The sequence below is a fragment of the Juglans regia genome, chromosome 10, assembly GCF_001411555.2.
Source record: "Juglans regia cultivar Chandler chromosome 10, Walnut 2.0, whole genome shotgun sequence".
NCBI lineage: Eukaryota > Viridiplantae > Streptophyta > Magnoliopsida > Fagales > Juglandaceae > Juglans > Juglans regia.
Genome location: NC_049910.1, coordinates 18,120,408 through 18,128,612, shown reverse-complemented (window position 1 = coordinate 18,128,612; position 8,205 = coordinate 18,120,408).

Genomic DNA, 8,205 nt, shown 5'->3' with positions numbered 1-8,205 from the left:
AACTGAATTAAACATGACGTGAACTAAAACTGAACATGAACTTGGAATCTTGTTCCATAAATCAACTAGTTAATTAAACATGAAATGTGCTTGACTAAAATTTTTGACTAAACATGGACGTGACATGAGTTGACTAAACTTAACTTAACATGAACTAAAACTAACATAAACTTGACATGAACTGACATGAACGTGACATGGACTGAACATGAATTGGAAATACTTGACATGAACTAAACTAACATGAAAGTGAAATGCCCTGACAATCAGAGTAATTTTGTCAACTGTTTTGTCAAAAATAGGTGAACAATCAGAATGATTACGCCCAGAATGATTATGCCATGAGTATTTTAAATGGAGATACCCTAACAATCAGAATGATTATGCCATGAGCATTTTAGTAGAAGTACTTGTGATGACCCGAGATTGTCTAGACTTGGCCTTTAGAATTCGTTCTAGGTTGCCATGGCATTTTAGGAGCCTTAGTTACTTTGGAAGGCCTTAGAATCTTTGATTTAGTAATTTGAGCCCAAGAGGAGAGTGAGCTTAGATTACCTTGTAATTTTCGGTCCTATTTAGAAACCTAGGCCCAATGGCTTTAGGCCCAGGACCCAAATCTTAAGTCACCAGTGCCATGTGTCATGAGAAAGTTACACAAAGAATCTAGTCTTGATAGTGGGATAAAGGGGAGAGAAGAGGGTAGGAAGGCACCAAGAAGTGGCTTGCACACCTACCCTAGAAGAATTGCCACTTGTCAACTTACTAGAAACATTCTAGATGAATCAAGGGGCAAAATAAACCTAGGAAGACAAAAGGTTTTTCGGCTAGCCCATCTTCTCATACGCCTAGTGTGACGCCCCCAGATTCCTCTTGGGATCAGATGGACATCTGAAGCATCGGGACATGCAACACAAGGTTACCTGCCCCCGTTCATGACATATAAGATGCAATGTTCCTAACATGCATCTAGCATTATGCAATATTCTCAGCGGACAATTTTTTTTCCAAGCAATACTATGCACCAAACTTATAATATCTCAAATAGTTAAAACATAATCCATGCATACTTAACAAAATAAACAACCATGATTACAACACAGGTCTCAGAAGACTGTAATCTCAAAACAACGGAGACCTGGCTCTATAATTACAATGTCAGAGTACACTATTGGGCTAGTTCGTTGAGTAACTCGCGTAACTTGACTAACGATGCCGGAATACTATCCAAAGATCTAACTATGGAGGGTACAAGCTCCATGATGCATCTACGGCGTCTAGTCAACCTCCTCCAGACTGCCAGTGTTTGCTCCTTGCTCTGATCCTGAGACATCGCCTACCATTAAGAGAGAATGGTAGTTGAGACTACCACGGTTAGATTTGATTACAAATCTCAGTAAGTTAATAGGAAACTTCCACACAGATTAATGATGCATGCATGGCAGTAAAAGCATGAATGCATAATCATAAAGTGACCATACGGGTGCTACACAGGTCCCCTTGAACCGTGTGTCACTGCTGATTACCGCATCACAACAGAGGTGTCTATACCAGTTGTGAGTGCATTAATACGTACTCCACAATTGTTGTGGCCCCACGTATTCTAGGTGTCACAATTGCTGTGTCTCACATAGAGTATACTCCTGTAACAGCCCGCTAGAAATTCATTGGTAGAATTTCTATAGACTTTAGGAATCTCGTAAAAGCCCCATAAGTTTTTACGAATCGACAAATTACATAGGTTTTAGTCTATCAACATAGTCAGTGTTATCACTCACTATGGTGCTAGAAATATGAGTTTTATTTATTTGAGGTGGTTAGAAGTGTCAGAATGTATTAAGGTCTATGCCATTAGACTCAGTGAATTATTTAGGATTTTATGGTGCAATAGCCTATTTTCATAATTTCGGACGAAACGTCTGTTGGAAATTGTGAAATTATTTTTATGGGCACTTCGAGATTGAATTTCGGTAAAATATTTTCACTGTAGGTTAATATGAATATTTAGGAATTTTTAGTGCGAAGTTTAAGATTTACTTTTTCGGAGTGAATAGTAACCTCGGTAAGTGCACTAATTGCAGTGTTTCAAAATTACAGTGTGGAATGTCCAAATTAGATTATAGAAGTTTTATTTGGACACTTGGCAAGATCTTAGGCACACCTAGTGAATAATATTAGACACTTGGCACCATGAGGAACGTTTGTTGGATTTGAAGGAATCAAGGTGTGAGATCATACCACCTAAGCAAAACTTTGTTTCATCTGCTCAACCAAATGGTGAGAATCCAATTGAAAGCCCAAATGCTTGGTTGAAACCAAAACCCTAAATGGCTTCCCAAACCCTAAAGTTGGCCTTCAAACCCTTTCTAATCCGATTTCTAGTATTGTGTTTAATCACTTGATTAAATCACTTCCACATGCTATTAATCCTTCAAATTTGTGTTAGAACATCATTATCCAACCTTGTTAACCTTGAAAAATTGATTGGGCCAAGTGATATTAGATTTGGGCTTGATAGCAACCCAAACCCTTTTTAAACCCGAAAATTTAGGCCCATTCGGTTTAGGCCCATTAAGGCCCACGAATTTGGTCACTATAGGATTGCTTCATGGCTAAGTTTTGTACCCCCACTTGGCTGGCCAGATCTGTACAAGAAGGGCCTAGAAGGTTCTTGAAATACAAAGGTAAAAGGCCACCTCACTCTTTCACTCTTACACTCTACCTTGAGAAAAGATCTTGGACTAATTTTTATGAGAAAAAAAGGCCAACACTCAACCTTTCCTTCAGTCCTATCACTTTCCATAACTTGTGTAAGAGGCTCTCCAGTCCACTTCCCATGAAAAGCAACTCTCCTTTACACTTTTCCTTCATAGAATACAAAAGACACTCTCGGACAGTTTTTCATACCTCTTTTGAATGCCTGTTTCAAAGCTTTTATAAGTGCTTTCTCGCAAAGTTTCCTTCATTAAAGTTGTTTCTTTTAATATACTAATATGATCTTGAGTGAATCTATAGAAGGAATTATATGCTTCAGATTTGTGATAAAAATGCCATGAAATACACCTATGAGTTTCGGTTTTCATTTGGTTAAGGTTGATGGTTTATGCAACATAATATTTCAGTCTGAACATGTCTTGGAAGCTTCGGACCTTGGTCAAAAACCTATGATTCCATGTTTTGTTTCACTATGCCTTAATTTCTATATTATATCCTTGAAGTTTGGAACATGTTTAAGTGATGAATCTTCATGTTTTTGTACCTACGAGTTTCGGCCTAAGCAAGTTCCCATGACTTCGTGTATGTGTTTTGATATCTCATATGGTTTATGTTATGATACTATGAAATGAATATGTTATGCTTAGTTATTTCATACACGACATTTCACGTGTCATATGTCAAGTGTAAGTACGCATATTATAAATCTTATGTCACATGCATTTGGAGAAAAGTGTTTTCAAAGAAAGTGTTTTAAAAAAAAAAAAAAAAAAGAGTTTATAAGTTTTATCACGACCCCAAATGCTAGGGCGGGGGAATGTCCTAGTAGAACTCATTTTTCCACTCTGGAGTACTTAAAAATAGAGTGGTAACCCTTGGGTTGACAAAGTACCATCGACAGGCTCGAATGGATTCTTTTCAAAGGATGTCGGAGCGAGGATGCGCCTAATGCTAGTGGGTGCATAAGGCATGTAACCAGATGAAGTAAGGTTGAGTTAATATGAATCTCTATTTATGACGTATTCATCATAGTGTACGGACCATGGATGGTGCGGTAACTCGTAGGAACACGCGGTGCTAAGGGGAACAGTGTTGTGTCCACCATCTGAACAAAAATATAATCTTATGTGCTAAGGATCACTCAATACAAATCTTGTGATATGTTCTAATATGGCAAGTTCTGATTAAGAACACGTGATTAAGAAAAAGTTAAGAAGTTTCTCTAAAAAGCTAAAGTCTCTGTTACAAGTCTTTTGAAAATGGTCAAGTGCACAAGTCAAGTTCCGGTCAATGACATAAGTCAAGTACATGTCCATGCACACATTTCATGATATACCTTTTGTATGTTTGTGTTAACTGTGGTATGTTGTGTGATTACTTGCTAAGATTTCTTGAAATCTCATTATGGTAGTTTTTACTGCCATTCCCCAACCGAAATGGTAGAAGTTGTTACAGGTACCCTGGATACCCAAGAAACATGAACCCAGATGGTTCCTTGATAGAGGACGGGTACACTGTTCAGGCTCGTCATGACTATACAGCTAATGCATTAAAACATAAGGCTAAGCTTTTTAGGGAGATCCTGAGTAGTATTAGTGAGACCGAGATCGAAGTTACGATCTATCAACTATCTAAGAATCTGAAGTTTTGGTGGAATATGGACTAGCTGTCTACTTATTTGGAGCGAGCCTCAAAGGCCTTGGCTGGCACAAAAGCAATGGCAAAGGATTTAGGTTTGATATTGCCCGAACCTAAGAAATCCCATGGGGTCTTTTGGCGTATGTCTCCCGATGGGACAATGGTTATGAAGACTACGGGAACTTAAGTCATTTTGTGGAAAAATAAAGAAAAAACAGTACTCATGGTTTTAGACCTCAACTTTTGTGGAACTATGTTTGAGGTGGTCCTGTGTTTTGGGAGTTTTAAACTATACTCTATGATTTGGGATGTTATATCTTTATGATACATGTTTACGTTTTGGACAATGTTTGGGATATGATATTAGTACGGTGCCATGTGCTTTGCAATTGCTAATCGCGTTGCTTAGTTTATCCGACTTTTACTATTTTTTCATTGCTACGTTATTGCATACTGCTCGTACACTTAGGTGCATAGCATATTATTTGTCATATATGAGGGTGTGTAGCCTTATGTTACATGTCCTGGCGTTTCAGTCACTGTCTAATCCCAAGCAGGGGCTGGGTGCACCACAATACTCTAAAAATCTGAATGATTACTCCAGAAGTACCTTGCGTGAATTATCAATAGAGATACTCAGACAATCATAGTAATTATGCTACGAGTACCCCATGCATGACTGATTGGAAAAATATTTCTTAATGGACTCATATGACTCATGACATGGCGTAGCATGATGTGACATGTTTGTGTGACTATTGGCATGGCATAATATAGCATGTAATAGATAAACATGTACTAGAAAATAAATCATGGCATGGCCTAACAAGGCTGTAACAGATAAACATGTACCAGAAATGAATCATGGCATGGCATAACATGGCGTTTAATAGTTAAAATGGCAAGACATAACATTATTTGTAACATATAAGTATGTACTTGAAATGAAAACATGGCAGGGCATAACATAAGATGAATATAATTATAACAAACATAAATGATAGTTTCTTACCATCACATATACAAGTATCTTGAACGTAAGTTAGAGGCCAAATTATAGTGATTCTAGCATGACATAAGTTAGCATGAAGTGAGCAGAATGGAGATATTTCTAGAGTTAGAAACTCCCCATAAATAAACTTAGAAACATAAAATCACTAAATTAAAGTAAAATTACCATTTTACCCCCTTCTTGTGGGAAAATGAACATTTTACTTCTAAATTAAGGATTTTGCATCCTAGCTCTAAAACTCACCAAAATTTACATTTTACATTCTTCATGTAAATTTATCCTAAATCCAAATATCTAATCAAAAAAATTTAAAACATGACATAACTATGTGAACTATGCCTAGGCCAAAACATGCAAGGGCTAAAAGTCTTAATTTTTGTTCCAATTCTATCCAAATTCAAATCACATATTCAAACCAATTTATGCAACATCTAAAGATCACATCCTATGTTTTAAAAATCATGCTAAGATCATAAAACATATATTTAAAAAAAATACAAACTCCTCATGACAATAAATTGTTAGAACACCAAAACTTAAACAACTCCTTGATGAAATTGGACTATTTCCTTTATAATAAACTTCAAGGACTCCAAAAGCCCATAAACATATCTTTAACAATTCCATAAGTCCATAACATGCTTGAACAAACATTTCAAAGACCACAAAAATTACAAAACATCTCTCAACACAATCGGCTTGCACGCTAACTTCGAAACCAAGTACCACATGCTTTGATTTTAGATAGAACCACTAAATCTGAATTTCTCATTAAATAAACCTTCAAGAAATAAAAACATATATCTCATATTCAAGTTCTAAACATGATCTAAGCATCAAAATCTACGATCACATAGCAAAAATCTATAAAAACACAAAACAAACCCATGAGCCTCAAGTTTGTGTCTTAACCGAGTACCATGTGTTCTTGACTTAGACTACACACTCCAAATCCAAAATACTGACCAAATAAAGCTCAAAGAACAAAACTACATGTTGTGTAATCAAGTTCTAATCATGATCCTATCATGTAATCCAAAAATCATATTGCAAAAGTTTCATAAAAACTTCAAGCAACCTGAAATCTTCAATATCTACCCATACCCAACCTCTTGCATGCATAACAATTTATTTCATCAAGATAAAAATCATTATTCTCTGAAAATAAATTCCTAACATATAGATCAAAGTCCTAAGAATCACATATGTGAATATCAAGACCATAGGATCATGTCTCCATAACAACATATCAAACCTTTCTCAAAATATAACTGTTTTTACACCTCCAGTTTCCATCTTTCTAAAATTATGCAAAACTCTTAGTAAAAACTTTTAACACGCAACAAATCTAAATCCAACTTGTATGTTAACATGTTAACTCTAAACCATAAAAAGATTAGACCAAGACTGTCACCTAATGACCTTTGCATGATTAAACAAACTTTTCACTAATCAAATCTCAGTGAAAAATTACACAAAATACACCAATGGAAACTAGGCTTAAAGAAGAACAACTTAGATGAAGGTAGTTTGTGAGAATCTACTTATAAAGGGTTCAAAAAATTCAAGAAATATTGGCTAGAAAAAGTTTCTAAAATCTCCTCTAGAGTTCTCTCCAAGAAAGCAAAGTGAAAGTTACCAAAAGTTGAAGAATAAGCCATGGACGATTTATATAGATTCTGGGAGGCTGAGAGGGGATGTGAGAATGACCATTTGATGGAAGTTTTGTCAGCCAAAACTATGGGAAAAATCATGTGCAACAACACATGGTTTTCAGCGAAGGAAGTTTCCATGTGAAGGGTGGTGGTTAGGCGGCTTATTGCCCTCCCATCAGCTACTATTTGGGCTGACGAAGGCAACCAATGGACACTCATTGCAATGGAGAAAATTTCCTACGAAGCCTTGCATAGGTGAGCTTTTCGATGGGCCTAAACCAATTGGGCATCATTTAGGGTTTCAAAAGGATATGGTTTTGGGTTTTAGTTTCTAACAAGCCCAAATCTAATTTTTCATGGCCCAATGAAATTACTAAGGTATAAAAGAATGAATGAGGGTGTAAAGACATGAATTTGAGTGGTTAATAGCTTATAGAAGTTATTTAATCAAGTGATTAAATACTAAGCTAAAACTGGCCAGCATTTAGGGTTTGGGAAACCATTTAGGGTTTCGGCTTCCACAAGATTTTTGGGATTTCAATTGGATCTCAAATATTTGGGGTTTCACTAGGTTTGAAACCCTCTTTGGTTTGGCTCAAAAATGAATGATTGGATGGAATAGTGGTTGGCTTAGGTGGCATAGCCACAATGCTTGATTTTTCCTTTCTTCCATTCACATTTCCATCTCATGGTTCCTCTTAGTGCCAACTATCCTATACTATTCACCAAGTGTGGCTAATATCTTGCCAAGTATCTAAATAAACTTCTCTAGACTGATTTGGACAATCTACATTATGATTTGAAAACGAGTTGATTGAGTGCTAACCACAAGTGTTACTATTCACTCCTAATATGGCAAAAATAATTTTGCACCATAAAATTCTAAATAATCCTACGAACCTAATAGTTCAATTTGTTCAGCAAATTTTGACTTCAAACTGCCTTGATTAAATCGAAACGCATTTTCAAACAAATATAATCCAAAAAATGAAAATCGTTTTATTGCGCCATAAAATCTTAAATATTCATCTGAGACTAATGGCTCAAACTGTTTCTCAATCTCCCCACTCCCAAGTACTTCAAATAAATAAAATTAAATTATTGTCATCAAAGTGACTAAGAAACTGACTATGCTAATAGATTAAAACCTACGCGATTGCTCGATTCATGAAACCTACGCGATTGCTT